The following is a 22,178-nucleotide window of genomic DNA, read 5'->3' as shown; positions in this document are numbered from 1 at the left end:
TGTGTGTTCCCTCCTCCTTGAGAGGAGCCTTGACCATGGCACCATTGCTCTACTATTACATTTTCACTTCTCACCGAGAAGCACATTCCAGACAAAGGAATCATCCTGGAGTAACAACAGTTCTACTCTTCACACTTCGAACATGTTAATGGGAAGAGTACATACTCTCACGCTAAAAAGAGTATTTAGAGACAAAGTTTATAAAATCATTTCCAGTCCTCTGGAGGGGATCTCACCTCATACCTCTAGGGTCTGCAAGAATCAGTGTTTCAGGATCTGTATGTTAACATAATACTTAGTTTCTCTCAATGCATTTGTGCATTTTGACTGTGATCTCTGACTCTTACTGGAATCCAGAAGACGACTGGTTACCAAATTCTAAATAATTTTCTTAAGCAAGAAGACTTCTTTTCTGATTCCACCAAGTTTTCTCCTACAGATCCCATTTTCTCTAAACTTAAATTATTTAGACTATTCATTTCTGGGCCATGCATTTCTTTCAACTAAATTATGAATGATGATCTGCTATTCTGTCACTACACTCAGCATTGAAGACATTCCTTCACGTTTGGTTTCTTCTTCTGTGCAGCATTATTCACAATTGCCCAAAAGTGGAAACATCCATCATAGATGATGTCCATCAAAAGATGATGGATAAACAAAATGTCGAGTATACATCGTATGAAATGTTACTCATTCTTAAAAAAGGAAATTTTTTAAGGCAAAATCATGGATAAACCTTGAGGACATTATATTGAATGAAATCAGTGGGTACAAAAGACATATATTGTTGGGGCTCCTGGGTGGCTCAGTGGGTTAAGCCTCTGCCTTCGGCTCAGGTCATAATCTCACGGTCCTGGGATCGAGCCCCACATCAGGCTTTCTGCTCAGTGGGGAGCCTGCTTCCCCCTCTCTCTGTGCCTGCCTCTCTGCCTACTTGTGATCTTGCTGTCTGTCATATAGATAGATAGATAGATAAAATCTTAAAAGAAAAATATTGTATAACTCCACTTATATGAGCTACCTAGAATAGTGTAATTCACAGAGACAGAGTAGGATGTTGATTGCCAGGTGTGGTGGGATAAGGGAGAATGAGGAGTTAGTTTATGGGCAGAGTTTCTGTTTGGGATGATGAAAGGTTCTGGGGATGGATCATGATGAATGATTGTACAATACTGTGAATGTATCTGAATTGCACAGCCACTGAATTATACACTTAAAAATGGTTTAAATGGTAATTTTTATGTTATGTATATTTTACTGTATTTTTTTAAAATTTCATTTCTTCATACATGGATTGCATATAACCTTATAATGTAAGTTAGGTCATCTATAGAGAATGGCTAGTACTGGTTTTTCTATATTTTTCCTCTAGCAAAATAGTTTAAGAACATGGTAATCCAATTTCAAATCACATGTCCCAGGCATCAATAATACCCCCATTGAGAACCACAAAAATATCCCTCGTGATAAGATTTTGAATATTGCCATAATTATTAAACCTCTCTGCATTTAGTTTTTCCCCCCTGGTATTTTCAGTTTTAGGGATCACCTTGGTCTCTGGACTTTTCAAGAGTAGATATTCAATGGCCTTTTGTACATTAATGGCCTTAACGACGAAAATCATAGCAGAAAAGGGTCTGAAATGCTGGCTGAGGGTAATGATAATGGCTCTGTCTCTCTCTGGCTACCAGATCAATTTCCCTTGGGATATATAGTTTTCATCTGTCAGTGAAAACAGATTTTTGGTGATAAAAGGATGATCATGTTTTTCCATTGAATCAAAATACATTTTTCAGCATCCAGAAACATACATGTGTTTTGTTTTGTTTTGTTTTGTTTTCTCTCATGGTTAGTTTTGTTCCTTCCACAATATTCAGATGTGCAAGAAATTTCACAAGAGAACAGGTCAGCAGTAAGCTCGAGAGGTGGCAAATTCTTTACAAGTAAACAGGCTCTTAAACCCACTAAAAGACAAGTTTAAGATCATAAAATGTTAAAGATGAAATTCCATCACAATGTCCTCTTTTCAGCTCTATTGCAAATTTTTTTTTTTAAAGATTTTATTTATTTGACAGAGAGAGATCACAAGTGGGCAGAGAGGCAAGCAGAGAGAGAGAGAGAGGAGGAAGCAGGCTCCCCGCAGAGCAGAGAGCCCGATGTGGGACTCGATCCCAGGACCCTGAGATCATGACCTGAGCTGAAGGCAGAGGCTTAACCACTGAGCCACCCAGGTGGCCCTCTATTGCAAATTTAACATAAATCATTGTTAATTATACTTTTTCATATGAGTTGCACTTGCTTTAACCTCATACACTAAAAGGAATACTCCTTTCATACACAAAATCTGTTACACATCTGGCTTCTTTAAAATGAAGGTGAACATTTCCAGAGCCAAAAAGAATTTAGCAAAGCTAAGCTCCAGGAAAATGCAAGTTAGTAAGCTTTTCCTTGGTGCTACTGAGTAACAGTGTAAAGTCATCAAACTGATACTTAGAAATGGTACAAACATGTTATCTTGATAGTTTCATTTTAGTTTCAACACCAAACTTTGTAGAAAGCATACTTGTTTCTGTTACCATTTTCTAGTTTAACTTAATCATGATGAGCAGTATTTGGGGTCAAAAGGTAAGTGCCCCAATTCTTTTTTTTTTTTTTTTTTAAGATTTATTTATTTGAGAGAAAGCATGTACACCTGAGCGTACAAGGGTAGGCAGAGGGAGAGGGTGAGACAGAAACGTCAAGCAGACTCCAGGCTGAGCACCACAGGGCTCTACTTCATGACCCCTGAGATCATGATCTGAGCCAAAACCATAAGTCGGACGCTTAACCAACTGAGCCATCCAGGCTCCCCAAAGTGCCCCAATTCTATTTCAAGATTTGCCATGCAACTTCCATTAGTGTGACCATATTTATGCCACTTACCTTCCCTTTTATAAGGTTGTGGCTGAGGGTGCTTCTGCTAGTTTTTGAAGCCTGGAGTTTTCAATATCTACCATATGCTGAAGACCCCGGTTCATTGATGATCAAAATATTTTAAGGCTGATGGAAAACAAATCAGTATATCTTTTTAATGAAAGGAAAATAATCATAATTTTTAAATGCACACATTTGTAAAATTCTAACCAAGAGAATTTCTAACTATAAAAGCTTCACTGCCTATGGGAAGAGGAGAACTATATCAGATACATTAAAATCTTAACACAATTTTTGGGGGTGCCTGGTGGCTCAGTCGGTTAAGCACAGACTCAGGTCATGATCTCTAAGTCTTGGGATTGAGCCCCATGTGGGGCTCTCTGCTCAGCAAGGAGTCTCTGCTTCTCCCTCTGTCTCCTCCCCCCTGCTCATGCTCTGTCTCTTTCTCTCTCTCTCAAATTAAAGCTTTTAAAAAATAAAATCTTAACACAACTTTTAAACTTTTTATTAGGACATAAGAAGAGGAAGAAAAATGTTAATCATCATGAATGAAAAAATAAAATTTAACTTCCTAAAAGCCCAAATCTAAATGTTTGGCAAATTTTTAAAGCAAAACAAACATCAGAAAAGAAATACAATTATTATAAAAACAACCTCAGAAGCCAACTGTAATTTCAAAATAAAAATAAAGTACATACTTTTCATCACTTTTTGTAAGTAGTAAATCCACTGTTGCAGTGTTGAAACTCCCATGAGGTCAATAAGTTTTCTCTTCAAGCAGTCATCTATATTTTGCATTCCATTTGATTTGATCTATTTACAAAATGCTATAATCCACCTTCTTTTTACGGTATAACCACTGGGGAAAGGAGTCTTCATTCCAATCTGACATTTCTTTTTTGTGTTCCCACTCTCTGGCAATAAAAATACCCACAATAAAACATTATTACCACAAATTATTTCTGAAACACATTCTTAATTTATTCCATTCTTTCCCTCTTTTCCCTCCATCTTTCTTGACTTATACCCTCCTCTCTTCCATAAATATTTATTAAACAAGATCCTGTTAAAGGAGTGAATTAAAAGCTCTCACTTTCGAATCTCACAAATGAATAGTTAATCATGGAGTGGTGATAATTTTTCTCATGCATTTGCAAGGTCTTTCTCAGCCTTTACCGGGTCCCCAAAGCTACTCCACTGCTAGCCAATTCAGGAGGAAATGTTTGGGCATGAAATAGCAGAATTCAGTACCCCAGCTAAATATTGTGCCAATAACATTGACCTCATTATATAACAGATCTTTTCCTCAAACTCTACTTATCCATGAAGAAATCTTGAACGTGTTCATGAAATGATGTCTCACATTGTTTATTTTGGGTGCCCCAGAATCGGGTTCTCAGGTTAAACATTTCATTGCTGTGCCCAGGCTGAACAGATTATTGGCCTGGTCTGATTAGTGCTGAAAAAGGGAAGACCTCTTTATTCAGAATATTCTCCTATGAAATTAGCCTAAGCTTATTCATTGATTCATGTCAAGGTAAGACTCAGGTCATTTAAAAAAATTTATTATTGAAGTATAGTTGATATAAAATGTTATATTCGTTGCATGTGTACAATATAGGGATTCCACAATTCTGCTCATTCCTTAGTGCTCATTGCAATAATTATAGTCACTATCTGTCACCGTACATTATTACAGTATTATAGTCACCATCTGTCACCATACATTACTACCGTATTAGTGACTGAATTCCCTATGATGTACTTTCTGTCTGTGACTTATAAACTGCAAGTGTGTACATCTTAATCCCCTTTACCTATTCATCCATCTTCCTAGCCCTATACCCTTCTGTCAACCAACAACTTGTTCTCTCTACTAATGAGTCTGTTTATGGTTCTTTTTTTGTTTTGTTTTGCTTAGATTCCACACAAAAGAGAAATCATAGAGTATTTGTCTTTCTCCTTCTGACTTATCTGTTGAACATAATACCCTCCAGGCCTACCCATTTTGTTGCAAGTGGAAGATGTAATTCTTTTTATGGCTGAGTGATATCCCATTGTATTCATATATACAAGATCTTTTTATTTTTCCATTCGTCTATTAATAGACACTTAGGTTGCTTCCATATCTTGGCTATTGTAAATAATGCTTTAATAAACATAGGGGTGTATGTATCTTTTTGAATTCATGTTTTCATTTTCTGTGCATATATACCCAGTAGTGAAATTACTGAATGACATGGTATTTCTATGTTTTGAAATCTGTTTAAACTTGAGTTAGTTAGCATATAGTCTGTTCAGTTTTCCCAATATCAGTTACTGAAAACATTCCCTTTTTCCCATTACATATTTTTACCTCCTTTGCCATAGACTAATTAGGTAAGTTCCACTGATCTATGCCAGTAGCATACTGTTTTGATTACTATCGCTTTAGAGTGTATCTTGAAATTTAGGGTTGTGATACCTCCAGCTTTGGTCTTATCTCTTAGGATTGCTTTCCTATTCAGGGTCTATTGTGCTGCATACAAATTTTTGGATTATTCTAGTTCTGTAAAAAAAAAAAAAGATACTGTTTTGGTAGGGATTGCGTTGAATCTGTAGATTGTTCAGTGTAATATGGACATTTTAACAACATTCTTCCAATCCATGAGCATGGGCTATCTTTTCATTTGTGAAATTTTCAGTTTCCTTTATCAATGTCCTACAGTTCTTTTCAGAGTACACTTCTTTTGTTAAGTTTATCCCTAGGTATTTTATCCTTTTTGGTAAACTTGTCAATGGAGTTGTTAATTTCTCTTTCTGACACTTCATTATTAGTGTATAGAAATGCAGTCAATTTCTGTAAATTTTATATCTTGCAACTTTACTGAATTCATTTATTATTTCTAGTAATTTCTTGGTGGAGTCTTTAGGGTTTTCTATGTACAGTATCATGCCATCTGCAAATACTGGTAGTTTTACTTCTTTGTTACCAGTTTGGAAGCCTTTTATTTCTTTTTGTTGTCTGATAACTGTGGCTAGGACTTCTAATACTATGTTAAGTAAAGGTGGTGAGAGTGGACATCTTTGTCTTATTCCTGATCTTAGAGGAATCACTCAGCTTTTCACCATTGAGTATGAGGTGAACTGTGAGTTTGTCCTAGATGGCCCTTTGAGGTAGATAGTCACTAAAGCTACCTTGAGAGTGTTTATCACGAATGTATGTTGAATTTTGTCAAGTGCTTTTCCTGCATCTATTAAGATAATCATAGGGGTGCCTGAGTGGCTCAGTCTGTTGAGCGTCTGCCTTCGGCTCAGGTCATGATCCCAGGGTCCTGGGATTGAGGCCCATGTAGGGCTCCCTGCTCAGTGGAGAGTCTGTTTCTGCCTCTTCCCATCTTATGCTCTCTTTCCCTCTCTGTCTCTGGTTCACTTTCTCTTTCTCAAAAAATAAATAATAAAATAGTTTAAAAAGATAATAATATGGTTTTTATCCTTCCTTGCCTTAATGTGATGTATAATATTGATTTGCAAATACTGAGCAATTCCGGCATCTGCAGAATAAATTGCACTTGATCATAGCAGGGGAAAAAAATCCTCTGATTTTATTGTTTTGTTACTTAAGTACAGTTGACACAATGTTACACTAGTTTCACAAGCATAACATAGTAATTGGACAGCTATGTTCAGCTGTGTTCACCACAAGGGTAGCCACCATCTGTCACCATGCAGCACTACTAAAATACCATTGACTCTATTCCCTATGCTGTACCTTTCATGCTAATGATTTATTTATTCCTTAACTGGAAGCCTGTACCTCCCACTCCCCTCACACTTTTTAACCATCTCCTCACCTTCTCCATTCCAGCAACCATCAGTTTGTTCTCCCTTTTTTGGGTGTGTTTCTGCTTTTGTCAGTTTCTTTGTCCATTTGTTTTGTTTCTTGGATTACACACATCCGAGTGATCGTACGGTAATAGTCTCTCTCTGACTTAATTCACTTGGAGAATTCAGCATTCTAGGTCCATTCATATTGTAGCAAACAGCACAATCTTGCTCTTTTTTTATGCCTGGGTAGTATCCCATTTATATATCACATCATCTTTACCCATTCATTTATCATTGGACACTTGGGTTGCCTTCATAATTTGGCCATGGTAAATAATGCTGCAATATACATAGGGATACCTATTTTTTTTTCAAATTAGTGTTTTTATTTTGGGGGGTAAATACCCAGTAGTGGAATTACTGGACCATATGATAATTTTATTTTTAATTTTTTTGAGGAACACCCATAGTATTGCCCACAGCAGGTGCACCAATTTACATTCCCACCAAAACTGCACAAGGGTTCTTTTTTATTGTTGTTGTTATTTTTTTTTCCATCCTTGCCAACACTTGTTATTTCTTGTCTTTTTTATTTGGGCCATTCTGACAGGTATAAAGTGATACCTCTTTGTGTTGATTTTCATTTGCCTAATGATCAGTGATGTTGAGCATGTTTTCCTGTCTGTTGGAAATGTCTGTCTTTTTTGGAAAAATGTCTGCTAAGGTCCTCTGCCTATTTTTTTAATCAGATTGGGGTTTTTTTCGTGTTGAGTTGTAGGAGTTCCTTATATATTCTGGGTATTAACCCCTTGTAATATATATCATTTGTAAATATATTTTCCCATTAAGTAGGTTGCCTGTTTATTTTGTTTGTTTTCTTCCCTATGCAAAAGCTTTTTATTTTAGTATAGTCTCAATAGTTCATTTTTTAAATTTTGCTTTTCTTGTCTAAAGAGACCTATTTAGAAAAATGTTCCTAAGGTTTATGTCAAACAAATTACTGCCTGTTTTCTTCCAGGAGTTTTATGGTTTCAGGTCTCACATTTAGGTTTATAATCCATTTTTTATTTATTTTTGGGTATGGTATAAGAAAGTGGTCCAATTTCATAATGAAGTTGCTGACAGAGAAATTAAGAAAACCATCCCATTTAAAATTGTACCAAAAGATAAAATACCTAGAAATTTAACCAAAAGTTAAAGGCCTATACTCTGAAACCTGTAAGACATTGACTACAGAATTGAAGATGACACCAACAAGTGGAAAAGTATTCCATGCATGTCATTAGAATAAAGGGTCTATATTACCCCAAACAATTTGCAGGTTTAATGTAATCCCTATCAGAGTTCCAATAGCATTTTTGACAGAACTAGAAAAAATAATCCCAAAATTTGTATGAAGGACAAAGACCCTGAAGAGCCAAGGCAATCTGGAGAAAGAAGACCAAAACGGCAGGTATCACAATCTCCAATTTCAAGATACACTAGAAAACTGTAGTAATCAAAGCAGTATGGTACTGGCACAAAAACAGACATGTGGATCAGTACAACAGGATAGAGACACAGAAATAACCCATACTTATCTACAAGTGACCCAACTAATCTATGACAGGAGGCAAGAATATATAATAGGGAGAAGACTATCACTTCAATAAATGGTTTTGGGAAAAACCATTGGACAGCTATGTAAAATAATTTTTTAAAAATGGATTGTTGAATTTGGTTTGCTAATATTGAGAATTTTTGCATCTATATTCATCAGGAATATTAGCCTACAGTTTTCTTTTTTCCTAGTATCTTTATCTGGGTTTGGTATCACAATAATGCTGGACATGTAGGAGGAGTTTGGAAGTTTTCCATCCTCTCTGTTTTTTGGAATAGTTTGAGAAGACTAGGTATTAGGTCTTCATTAAATGTTTGGTAGAATTTACCTGTGAAACCATTTGGTCCTGGACTTGTATTTGATTGAGAGTTTTTTTGATTACCAATTCAATTTTGTTACTAGTAATCAGTCTGTTTGAATTTTCTATTTCTCTCTAATTCAGTTTTGAAATACTATGTTCCCAGGAATTTACCCATTTTTTCTAGGTTGCTCAATTTGTTCACATACAATTTTTAATAGTATTCTCATAATCCTTTCTGTATCTGTGGAATTGGTTGTTATTTCTCCCTTTCATTTTTACTTTGAGTCCTCTTTTGTTCTTGATGAACTGGCTATCGATTTTATTTATTTTTTCAAAGAATCTGCTCTAATTTCTTTGATCTTATCTATTTTTTAATCTCTATTTAACTTACACTCTGATCTTTATTATTTCCTTTCTTTACTGAGCTTGGGCCTTTGCCCTCTTTTTTTAGTTCCTTTAGGTATAAGGTTAGATTGTTTTAGATTTTACTTTATGAGCTAGGCCTGTATTGCTATAAACTTTCCTCATAGAACTGTTTTTATTGTGTCTCAAAGATTTTGGACCATTGTTTCCATTTTCATTTGTCAACAAGTATTTTATTTCTTTGATTTCTTTGTTAGCCCATTGGTTATTTAGCAACATGTTGTTTAGCCTTGACGTTTTTGCATTTTTGCATTTTCTTCTTGTAATTGTTTTCTCATTTCATAACGTTTTCATCAGAAAAAACGCTCAATAGGATTTCAATCTTAAATTTACTAAAACTTGTTTTATGGCCTAACAAGTGATCTGTAGAATGTCCCATGCACATTTGAAAGGAATACACATTCTGCTGTTTATGGATAAAATGTCCTGTATGTATCTGTGAAGTCTATCTGGTCTAATGTATCACTCAATGCCCCTGTTTCTTTATTGAATTTTCTGTCTGAATTCTATATCCACTGATGTAAGGGGGGTGATCAAAGTCCCCTTCTAGTATTGTTACAGTTTCTCAATCTGTAAATTTTTATTTTATGCTTTTAGGTGCTCCTACAGTAGGTGCATGGATATTTACAGTTGATACATCCTTTTTTTAGAGTAATCCTTTTATCAATATGTAATACCTTTCTTTATCTCTGGTTAGTTTTCAAGTCTATTTTGTTGGCTATAATTGTGCTACCACAGCTTTTTCTTTTTTTACCTTTTTGCTTCCATTTGCATGGAATATTTTTTTCCAGCCCTTACGGTTTCAGTCTGCATTTGGCTTTAGGTCTGAAGGGAGTCTCATGTAGGCAGCATATAGATAGATCTTGTTTGTTTTGTGTGTGTGTGTGTGTGTGTTTTTCTTGTTTGCTTTTTTACTCATTGTCCTACACTGTCTTTTAATTGGAGCGTTTAGAGGATTTACACTTTGAGTAACTCTTGATAGGTGTATATATATGACATTACTGGCTTTTTGTTTTGTTTTTCTTTTTGCAGTTCTGTTGCTTTCTTCTCTTGCTCTCTTGAGTTTTGATGCTGGGATTACATTCTCATTTTTTGTGTATCAATAAGTCTTTGATTTATGATTAGCATGGGGTTCATATGTAGTATCTTATATGTACAGCAATTGATAGTAAGTTGATGGTCACTTAAATTTGAGCACATTCTAAAAACACTACATTTTTACTGCTTCCTCCATGTTTTATGTATGATGTCATTTTACACCTTTTTTATTTTTGTATTCCTTGATCAGCTTTTGTAGATATAATTGATTTTACTACTTTTATGTTTCAATCTCCATACTAGCTTTGTAAATAATTATTCTACATTTACTCTGTTTGCTTTTACCAGTGAAATTTTTTCTTCTCATAATTTTCTTCTAGTTATGGCCTTTTCTTTCCATTAAAAAAAAATTCTCCCGAACATTTCTTGAAAGGCCAGTTTAGTGATGAACTCCTTTAACTTTAGTTCATCTGGAAAACTCTTTATGTCTCCTTTTAATCCTGAATGATAATCTGGCAGAGTATTCTTTGTTGAATGTTTCTTCCTTTGAACACTTTAATTATGTCATGCCATTCTCTTCTGGCCTGCAAAGTTTCTGTTGAAAAATCAGCTCATAGCCTTCTGGAATTTCTCTTGTACATTACTAGCTTCATTTCTCTTGCTGCTTTTAAGACTCTGTCTTTATCTTTGATTTTGCTTTTTAAATTGTTGTGTGTCTTGGTATGGACCTTGGGTTCATCTTGTTTGGGGCTCACCTGCTTTGAATCCAGATGTCTGTTACCTTCCCCCAGATTAGGGAAGTTAAAAGTCATGTCTTTAGGTTTTCCGCCCCCTTCCCTCTCTCTCTGTCTCCACTTGGAAGATAATAACATTCACATTATACTTGATGATGTCACACAGTCTCTTACAGTATTTTTACTATTTATTTATTATCTTGCTGTTCAGCATGGTTGCTTTCCACTTTGTCTTCCACATCAGTGATCCATTCTTTAGCATCCTCTAATTTGCTGCTGATTCCCTTTGCTGTATATTTTATTTCAGTTATGTATTTTTTTTAAGATTTTATTTATTTGACACACAGAGATCACCACTAGGCAGAGAGGCAGGCAGAGAGAGGAGGAAGCAGGCTCCCTGCTGAGCTCCATCCCAGGACCCTGAGATCATGACCTGAGCCAAAGACAGAGGCTTTAACCCACTGAGCCACTCAGGTCCCCAGTTATGTATTCTTTAGCTCTGACTGGTTACTTTCATGTTTTCTATCTCTTTGCTGAAGTTCTTACTGAGTTTATCAATCTTTCTTTCAAGTCCAGTGCATATTTTTATGACCATGAGTTTGAACTTTTTATCAGGCATATTGCTTATCTTTGTTTCATTTATCTCCTTTTTTGTGATTTTTTTTTCTTATTCTTCATTTGGAATATAGTCCTCTGTTTCTTCATTTTGTTTATCTTTCTCTGTTTGTTTCTATGTATTAGGTCAGCTATCTCTCCTGGTCTTGGAAAATAATGGCCTTATATAGAAGGATTTCTGTGGTGCTCTGTAGTATAATCTCCTTTGGTCACCAGAGCCAGGCCCTCCATGGGTTTCCCCTATGTAGGCTACATGTGACATCCTGTTATGGCTGAGCCATAATTACTATAGGCATGTTAGTGGTTTAAGCTTATCCTCAGCCCAACTTGCTGTAACGACCCACTTTGCTTTTTGTGGGAACACTGGTGGGCCAGGTCTGCCACCTGTGGGCCTAGAAGACTCAGCTACAGACCCACTGGTGCATGGGACCAGCCCTCAGCTCACCTATCTGCTATTAGCCACTGTGACAGTTATGGAGGCATCAAAGAGCAGGGCACAGGATTCTCTGCACAGGCAAGTGAGAGGTCCAGCTGCAGGAAATGTGGGATGCCAGTGTGTGTGCTTAGTTTCCCCACTCTTCAGTGCAGGAAGGGCTGCCCACTGGATGTAGCTCAGAGGGATGCCTGTTGGGGCAAGTGGGTTGGGTGAGACAGGTTTGCAGGGGAATGCTGGGATGGGTCACGAGGTGCTAGCAAGGGATAGAAAGTGTTAGAACTGGCTCTGGTAAGCATTTGGCCATGCAGTCTGGGGGAGGGTAAGAAAAATGGCACCTACCAGCACTTTCATTCCTGTAGAAAGCTCCGACAGATCCCTGCCCCACTCCAGTAGCACATATCCTAAAATTAGTAATAAATCTCCTTCACATATACCCCAGACACTTCTCAAACTGCTATTCCTGTACTATGTCTCAGGCTGTTATCTAGTGGCTAGCTCTTTAAGTGACGGGACTCCATTTCCTATTGCCTTCTGGCTCTCCTAGAGTTAAATCCTGATGATTTTCAAAGCCCGATGTTACAGACACTGGTCTTCCCATTGTAGATCTCTAAGATCAGGGATGTCCAATGTGGAATCCGATTCTTTTGTTCCTCGGTGCTTGTGATATCCTTCCCATTTGTGGTCAGTTATGCAAGGGGTTGGTTTCCAGTGGCATCTTCACCCCTCCTACCTTTTTTGATGTGGCCTTCTCTCTACAACTAGCTGTGGAAGATCTCTTCTGCCAGTCTTCAGATGGTTTTCGGAGTTAGTTGCAGTACATATAGTTATTGCCTCATTATGTCCATGGGACGAGATGAACTCAGGGTCCTCCTAATCTACTATCTTTCCTCTCTCAAGAATCAGGTCATTTAGATATTTTTCCACTTAAATAGCATATCCTTTTTGTCATCTACCTGCATTGTTGGGATTTGTGGTATAAGTTTAAGAATTTAAATTCATGCATATTGAATTATATCAGGTTTATAAATGGCTCAAAAAATAATAAATTTGGCATTATCTTCTAAGGAACTTCCTGATATTACTAGAAATTATGGTTCAGGAAATACGGAAAGCATAGAAGTGTTAAGAGAACTCAAGTTGTCTTCAGTCTAAGAACTTCCTTTGGTGTAAAAGTTGGGCATGGATGATGACTGACATGGCAGAGAGAAGGGATCTGTCTTTTTCATAAACTGTGAGCTTTCAGTGGGCTCATGATTTATTTATATGTTCTCCACAGGGTTTTGTAAAGTTCTTTGCATACAGTCGGTCCTCAGTAAACATTTGCTGAATACTTGAAAAATGGGCAATAGGTAAATGCTTACACCATTGAATGCTAGAACGAGAGGCATTTGCTTTTTCTGAACTTCACTTTATTTCCAGTATAGCAGGAACATCGCTTCTGTGAGTGAGATGGCTTTGTATTGACCACTGAATTTCCTGTGATAAAACTGAAAATATCCACAGAAATTGCTAGTTCATAGAACCTTAATCAAGATGGTTTGGCTGAAACATTGAGAAGCCACTGAAGAAATTTTCTAACTCAGTAGCTTATCTGAGACATTTTCACATTACCCAATTATTGAATCATCAGGAATAAATCTTAAGTTCAAATCAAAATAACCTGTACATTTTGAGAGTAGGCAGCTGAAATTAAGGGTTCCTTAGACTTTTAGATCTGACTCAAGGTGAAAATTCATTAAAATTTATATGAAAATAATTTCTAAGAATAAAATCCTTCCTGCAAAACCCAAGATGATTGGTACTCTTTATCCCAAGAAATGAAAAATTAAAATGGTTAATGTCAATTTTCTCAGAGTAAGAATGTCTTTTAGATTGATAAATTGTGAACACATCAAGCAACTGCACAATAGACCTACTGTTACATGGTAAGATCTCAATGGAGGTTAAGTTCCTCGTCATTTCCTCCCCTACATTTGACCTTCAAAAAATGGGAAAATAAATTAGCCTGATATCTGCCCAGATATTAAAATAAAAATCAGTGGCTTAGAGAGACTGAGACACTCAACTCTCTGCATTTTTTTCCCTTTTTTCTTTACCTTTACCTTGATATGTTTAAGACATTCTGAGAAAGTAAATGGGTCAGGATTCTGGAAAACTGTTCTCTTGGTAATAGCAGGGATCCAAAGATCCAGAAAGAGACATGTGCAATGGGGACATGTTGGTTAAGAGGCATAAACTCTGAGTTATAAGATGACTAAGCTCTGGGGATCTAATGTATGGCATGGTAACTATAGTTAATGTATTATAGGCTTGAAATTGGCTGAGAAAGAAAATCTTAGGTGTTGTTTTAACATACTGAGGCACCTGGCTGGCTCAGCTGGTAGAGCATGTGACTCTTGATCTCAGGGTTGTAAGTCTGAGCTCCATGTTGGTTATAGAGATTACTTAAAAATTAAAAAAAAAAATTTAAAAAGTATAAAAATACTAACTATGTGAGGTGATGGATATGTTACTCAGCTTGACTATGGTAACCATTTCACAGTGTATATTTATATCAAAATATATACCTTAATGTGTATCATTTTTGTCAATCACACCTCAATAAAGCTGGGAAAAAATAGTTCTGGGGTGAGGTCCAAGAATTTGGATTTCTAACAAACTTTCAAGTGAAGTTGAAGCTAATCCAAGGACATTACTTTGAGAACCTTGTCCTAAATTCTTATATTCCTCTTCTTTATTTTATCCCACCTAAAAACATCTTCTGTGCTGGCTGTTTTATTCTCCTAGGTAAAATACTTCCATACTTTCCATTATCTGCCTACTGTATTAGGACCAAGCTCCTTTGCTGGCTTACAACCTCCTATGAGCATTCACTTCTCCAGCCTCCTCCTCATGTACTCTCCACCTTCACAGGACACCTCCCCCACCCCCAGAGGCTATTCTCTGTACTTTAGCATCTCCTTGAGAGTAGGACTTAGGTCACTTATGCATTATAATGTTTTAATTGTCTAGCACTGTGAGCTTCACCTCAAGATACAGGTCTTAGCAATTAAGATGGTGACTATATCTGGTCAACTGAATTCAATCCATCAACATAAAACCCATCTAGGGAAATGAAGGGCTTCCAGAGCCAGAGCGACAGAGACCTCCAAGAGGGACAAGGGAAGTAGTTTCCAAAATTGAGAAAGATTGCCTGAATCCCAGGCAAGTGAGAATAATATTCCACTCGTCAAGGGCACCAGAGGATGGCAGAAGTGAGGGGCCAGGGTGTCTTGACGGTGACAGTTGGGTGGAGTGGCGGAGACATGGCTATAGCCTCTTGAGGATAAAGTAGATTGGGATTCCAGTTCCAATTTGGTCATTTGCTTTGTGTAACTTACCTTGGCCAAGCTATTTAATGTGTCTGTGCTTAAATGTGAAATGAGCCTAATGGTCATTCCAGTGTTTCTACTAAGGATCCTATCAGACCTATCTTTGGCACAAGGTTAAAATTTGTCTCAATGGGGAACTTGGTTTTCTGAAATTTGAAACATTCTTCCATGTCTATCTCAGGTAAGGTTGAAGTTGATAAAAGACGCCGATATCTGGCTGCCTTGTAAATCTGAATATTAAAACCAGACATTGGGACATTAAAAATAGGATTAAAGATAGGTATAAAGGCATTCATTTCAGTGTGTCTTCTCTTAGTATTAAGCATGCATATGTATATGTATATATATACGTTTTGCATTTCAGTAGGGGATCTGTAATAAACCACGATAGAAACTGAAAGATGAATTATCAACTAATTCTGTTTCTAGTATGAAGTCTTCTCATGTGGCAACCTGTGTTTATTTTCCCATCACGATTATCAATAAAACCCTTAAAATTAAAAAAAAATTAACTTTGAAGAAGTGAGAATTTGAAGAGGTAGCATCTGATTTGGTAGCCAGGCTTGAGAGAGAGAACACTTAGTGAGAAAATGTATTTATTACGTTAACAAATGAAAGAGAAACAGGCTTAGTCCTTGGACTTGTGGAAAGGAATGAGGTCATAGAACCTGACTTGGGCCTAAAAATGGGGTTTAGAATTTAATGAGAACTCTTGGATATGGAATTAACTATGAATCCAACCATTCCTTATATATGCACTTTATCAGCTGTGAGGAAATTTACATCTCTGCTTCCACGCAGTGGTAGAAAAAACTAGATAGTTTGAATGAAGCAGGGAATCCCAAACTAAATGTGTCTATTAGAAAGTAAAACAGGGTCAGGCATATTATTGTCATAAATAGAGCCCACTTTAGAAGCATAATTCGACCCAAAATACATGAAGCTGTGCCAGACCAGGAATTTGGGATTTCCTATGAACAGGCAGGAAAGTGTATAACGAGAGTTCTCCCAACCCAGGCTACAATGATGACAATCTCAAGAGGGGGACATATGTGGCAAACAGGGAAAATGGAATCAGCCTTGGTAGATTCTTCCTGGAGAGTTAAGACATGGCCTTCGAAATGGGAAGTCCTCTTTGTCTGCATGATTATGTCCCCTTCTGTTATTAGTAAAGTCTTTTTTTTTTTTTAAGTCCAGCCTGTTTTGTCTGAGTCATAGGATAAAGGAATTGTTCCATACCTTGGTCAAGAAATCAAAGAGTGAAGGTGACAGGGGTGAAAGGGAAATCTTACAGAAATGTAGGGTCAGTTTTGCCCTGCACTCTGCCCTTGGATCATCATCATGTTTAAAATGGATTTGAATTTTAATTTCTAGGCTACTATGTTATCCTACTTGGTGTTCTGAACCCACATCACAAATACAAGGCCTCTCTAGAGCAGCAACTACCAAACTATGGAACCAAAATATCTTAAAATGACCCATTAAACTGTTCCATGGCCAAATAATTATGAAGTTCTGCATTCTATCCCTACTTGAAGGGATAGATACTACAGTTACTGAAAAGGGGCTGCAAATAAACCTACTTAATTATCTTCCCAGATTGCATTTCACTTATTTTTCCATTCAACAGTGGAGAATCTTCTGGGTGGTAGATATCACACTAGGCTGTTAGATAAAATGGTGACCCTCAATGGCTTCCTATCATGTATAGATGGCTTCTAAGCTCTGCCTATACCTCTGACCTTCTCTCTCCTTTATTCATTGTATGGCAGCCCCAGTGGTTTCCTTCACAGTTCCTGGAACATTCCAGCATGCTCTTGCCTCTGTTCAAAAACCCTCTCTTGGGGATGTTTCCCCCCAAATTCACCTGGCTCACTTCCTCATTTCATTCAAGGTGCTGTTCAAGTGTCTCATTCTCAGGTTTGTATTCAAGACAGGCCTTACCTGGCCTCTTTTAAAATAGCATTCACCAGCGGCATGTGGGTGGCCCAGTCGGTTAAGCATCCAACTCTGGATTTCAGATTGGATCATGATCTCAGGGTGGTGAGGTCGAACCCTGTGTCATGCTCCATGTTGAGTGTGGAGTCTGCTTAAGATTCTCTTTATCTCTCCCTTAGCCCCTCCCTCTCACCCCTGCATGTGTTCTCTTTCTCCCTTTCTCTCTAAAAAAAAATTAAAAAAAAAATAAAGAAATAGCATTCATCTTTACATTAAAATTCTTTATTCTGGTGACTTTGTTATAAACCTGTTTATTGTCTTTTTATCCCACTAGGCTATTGAATTCCAAAAACCTACAGCTATGCCTGGAAGATAGAAAGTCCTAACTATTGATAAATTGAATAAATAAATGTTGAAAAAATAGTTATTATTATTGCCTCACAGAGCTTATAGTTCAGAAGATTAAAAAATGTTTGAAATTTAATGGTATGATGAGTGTTGTCATTGGGGTTATAAAGTGCCCGAGCTGAGAAGCAGCATGGTCTGCTCGTGAAATAGAAGTTGAGTTTACCTGCCAGAGCAAGGCTGCATAAGGGTGAGATGACAGGCTTCAGAACTGGGCAAGTCTTTGTAAACATTAAGGAGTCTGGATTTCATCCCTAGAGCAATGAGATCATACAACAGGTTTTAAGCAAGGAAAAGTCATCTAGATTTTGGAAACATTAGTCAGGGTGCAGTGTGGAAAGTAGATTAAAGGAAACAAGACTGTGGCCAAGGAAATCAGCTCTGGAGATTGTTGAGATAATCTAATGGAGGTATGAGTGTAGTTCATACAATGATGGAGGCAACAGCAATGGAGAGAAATGGTGGAGTTCAGGAGCTATATGGGAGGTAAAATTCATAGGATTTGGTGATTTAATGTACAAAATGAAGCAATTAAAGAATGATACCATTCACCCCTCTTTTCTTTTCTTATAGTACCTTTAATATCCTGTAGGATTGGTGTTCCATGGACTATGTTATAGATAACACAGTCTCTAAAAAGTTACCAGATCTAGAAGTATTACAAATCATGGAGAACTATGGGCAGATGTAAAATGCATCATTGGTTATACTCCTTAAAATGACAGGTGAAGAGATGACCTGTATGGGGCCCTGTGAGCATCCTAGCCACTGAACAGACTCTGAGGAGTGGAGGGATTTATAACCCAATCAACATTCATTGATCTAAGGGAGCTTGATTAGGAAAAGTTTCTAGGCAGGACTGGTCTGAACATAAGCCCCCCTCTTTGTCTATAAGGCCTGTTTACCTGTGGAAAAGACTTTTTTTCTTCCTTTCTAAGATAGAAAATGTTTCTATTGCTGGGGATCCTGTGGTCAGGGCCTCACAGGGAACATGTGGAGGCCTCATGCAGTAGAAGGCTTCTTGGTCTCGATAATCCAGGTATTTCCAAAAATTCAGCACTTGAGTTTAGGGTCAGAGCACACTCAGAGGATCCAGGAAGTGTCACTGTTAAACTGGCCTGTGAAGGTCACTCTGTCATGGCCTTGGTTTCCTGCCCTCCCAAGAGCTGATCCCCCTCACTGGGATGGATGAGCAGGAGAGACAGAGAGACCTGACCCTCCCAGAACAAAGTGACACTGACTAGGTACTGTTGTTGAAGTCTGTCACCTTTCCTGAAGCACCCGCCTTCAGGGCTGGAGAGGACATCCTGGCCCTCAGGACATCCCCACCATATTCCTTCCTGTATCCCAAATGGTCCCTCACCTCCAGCAGGATGTCTAGCGGATGCCACCTGCAGTAGGCATCTTGAGGGGAGAAGATGGTGGCTGTGCTGGGTGTGGCACTGGTGATGGGGTTCCCATTGGTGAAAGGTCTGCGTGGGATCAGCTGGTCTAGTTTCTCCACGATTTCTTTTATTCTCAGCTCAGTCTCGGTTAGTGAAACTGCTGAATCCAGTGGTACTTCAAAGGGTAAGGACTTTCTGAACATATTCTACTGCTTCAGGAGAGTAGGGATTCTCAAATTGAACAACAACTGAAGTGTTCGGGGAAAAGGGGTATATATATTATCAACAAATATGGCTTCTTTTCAGTATAAATTATTATGGTCTGGGTTGTACACATTTCAGTAGATATAATCACCTATCAAAAATGGATTCTAATGTTTTTCAGATTTGGAATCCTAAGAATCCGTTTCCATGAAATGTGACTTCCTCTCCTGCCAACAGATGCTTTTGTTTTGAAAGTCACTGGCTTAAAATTAATTATATAAAATAAAGATACAGTATTTTTGTGATGTTTATTGAAACTAAACTGCACCTTTCATCAAAAGGGCCCTGTGGGTCTTACTTCCCTGAAGTGGGAGTTTGGGTGCTGAAGAAACTACCAGCTGAGGCCATATGTGTGGGTTTGTATCCCGTTTTGTTCATTAGGTCATGGTCTACATATTCTTACTTCAATACACCACTCCAGCTTCTCAACACACAAAGAATGCGAGTTACATATACTGCTCCTAACAATATAGAGACAAATACTTGATCAAATGAAATAGGTTTAGTTGACAATGTCATTGTATTCACCTGGACAGCAAGGTAACTGGAGGTAATGTCATCACCAGTTTAAAATCTGTTCAGGAGTCTCCCAAGTCCCATAGAGGTACATTTAGCCATGGCCTAAAATGACATGGGTGAAGTCACACTTGGAAACCTACCCCTGTTTATTTGTTAAATGGCTTGGTTTTGTTTTTGTTTTACTTTGTTTTACTTTTTAAGTTGGCTGCTTTTTTTTTTAACTGAAAATGGCTCTATCATTTTTATTGAAGTGTAACATACAGTGTTATATGTTAGTTTCAGGTGTACAATATAATGATTCAATAATTCTATACATTTATCTGTGCTTATCAAAATAAGTGTAGTCTTAATCCCTTTATCTGTTTTACCTATCTTACCTACTTCACTCCTGGAAACCACCAGTTTGTTCTACATATTTAAACATAGGGTTTTCCATTTTTATTTTTGTCTCTTTTTTCATTGCTGGTCTTAAATTCCACATAACCCCTTACACCTGTCAGAATGGCTAAAACGAAAATCGCAAATGTTAAGTGTTGGTGAGGATGCCTGATGCACTGTTGGTGGGCATACAAATTTGTACAGCCACTGTGGAAAACAGTATGGACTCTTTCCATCATTTAGCTGTTGTTGCTAATGCTGCCTTAAGGGTAGTGTGCATGTATCTCTTTGATGCAGGGTTTTTTGGATAAATGCCTAGTAGTGCAATTGCTGGGTCATAGGGTAGCTCTATTTTTAACTTTTTGAGGAACCTCCATACTGTTTTCCACAGTGACTGTGCTAATTTGCATTCCCACCGAGAGTGTAAGAGGGTTCAAGTTTCCTCAAAATATTAAAAATAGTATTATCCTATGGTCCAGTATTTCCACTACTGGGTTTTAATGAAAGAAAATGAAAACATATAATTCAAAAACATATATATGCACCCCTATATTTGTTGCAGCATTTTTTACAATAGCCAAGATATACAAGTAACTCAAGTGTTCATCCATAGGTGAATGGATAAAGATGTGGTGTGTATATATGTAACCTTTATCCATTCATCTGTGGATATATGTGTGTGTGTGTGTGTGTATACACACACATATATATATAATGGGATATTACTTCACCATGAAAAAATGAGATCTTGCCATTTACAACAATATGGATGGAGCTAGAGGGTATAATGCTAAATGAAATAAGTCAGAGGATGACACCATATGATTTCACTCATAGAATTTAAGAAATAAATGAAATTGAGTGCTTTGTAATATTTACACAGAAAGTCTTAAAGTCCAGGTGTACTATTTCCTCTCATAATTGTTATCAAAGACTTTTCTGGAATAAGATATTTAGTTGTGCCAAAAAAAAATCGTATAACCCCCTCCTATATTATACCCTATTAATTAGTTGTCTGAAAGAAAGATTCGTACAAAATCCATCTTCTAATTGATGAGCAAATAGCTGTGTGTTCCCCAAGATTGCCCTTGGATGTCTGTCATCAATTTAAATATTTTTAGTTAAATTATAAAATGTTATTAAAAACAGTTATAAATTCAACAGATGAAAATGGAGACTTACACTGGTACTAAAATAAAAGTAATTTAAAATAGTATTTCAACTGCATTTCCCCTCAAATACTTTTTTCACTAATATATTTCTTCTGAATGGTCTATTGGCTTTGTCCATTTTTTAATTTCCATGTCAATGTTTTCAATTTCTGAGTTGACAGTTCTTTATATAACAAACATCTTAACATTCAGTCTCTCAATTTTGCAGAAAATATTTGATTAATTGCTTGACATTTTAGAAGGGTTTAATATTTACAGTTAAAGCACTGAACAATTCCTTTGTGACATATTTCTATTGCCTCTAATCTTAGACTGTTCTCCACATTTTCATTTCTAAATATTTAATTTTATTTTAATATTTCTGTGATTGAACTTTTTATTCTTTTGTATACCTAGATTCAACCCAGTGGATAGAAAAGTCTGCTCTACTCATTATTATGATAAAGATACTCTCTGCCCTCTTACTGATCTTAATAATTTTAATTTAATTATTGCTAATTAATTACGAAAGGAAGACACACAATTACCATTTGCAGCCAATATGATTATATCCCCAGGAAAGCCAGTCTAGTGAGAGGAACAAACATGTAAACTTACTACAAAAAAGTAAGTAACTTGAATGATACACAAGCAAAATTTCATGGGTACCTAAAATACAGTAGCAAATTTGGCCTGGGATAGTTAAGAGTGGCTTCATGGGGGTGGGGGATGGAATAGAAGTTATAGTTCAATATATGTGAAATATATATGATGAATATATCAATATATGTGAATGTGGTGTTTCCATGTGAAGTGATGAGAACGGTCTGGAAAAAGATACTGGTGATGATGACGTAATCTTATAATTAATTTCATTGCTTTGTACACTTCAGTGGT

At 36.9% G+C, this 22,178-nt stretch overlaps 1 pseudogene; it reads right to left on the bottom strand.

Annotated features, from left to right (window-relative positions):
- Positions 1-1,411: 1,411 nt before the first annotated feature.
- LOC125078636 (NXPE family member 2-like) lies at positions 1,412-19,172 on the bottom strand (annotated as a pseudogene).
- Between the last annotated feature and the right edge of the window lie 3,006 nt (positions 19,173-22,178).

The sequence above is a fragment of the Lutra lutra genome, chromosome 10 (assembly GCF_902655055.1).
Source record: "Lutra lutra chromosome 10, mLutLut1.2, whole genome shotgun sequence".
NCBI classification, from domain to species: domain Eukaryota; kingdom Metazoa; phylum Chordata; class Mammalia; order Carnivora; family Mustelidae; genus Lutra; species Lutra lutra.
This window is presented reverse-complemented; position numbering and strand designations above follow the sequence as displayed.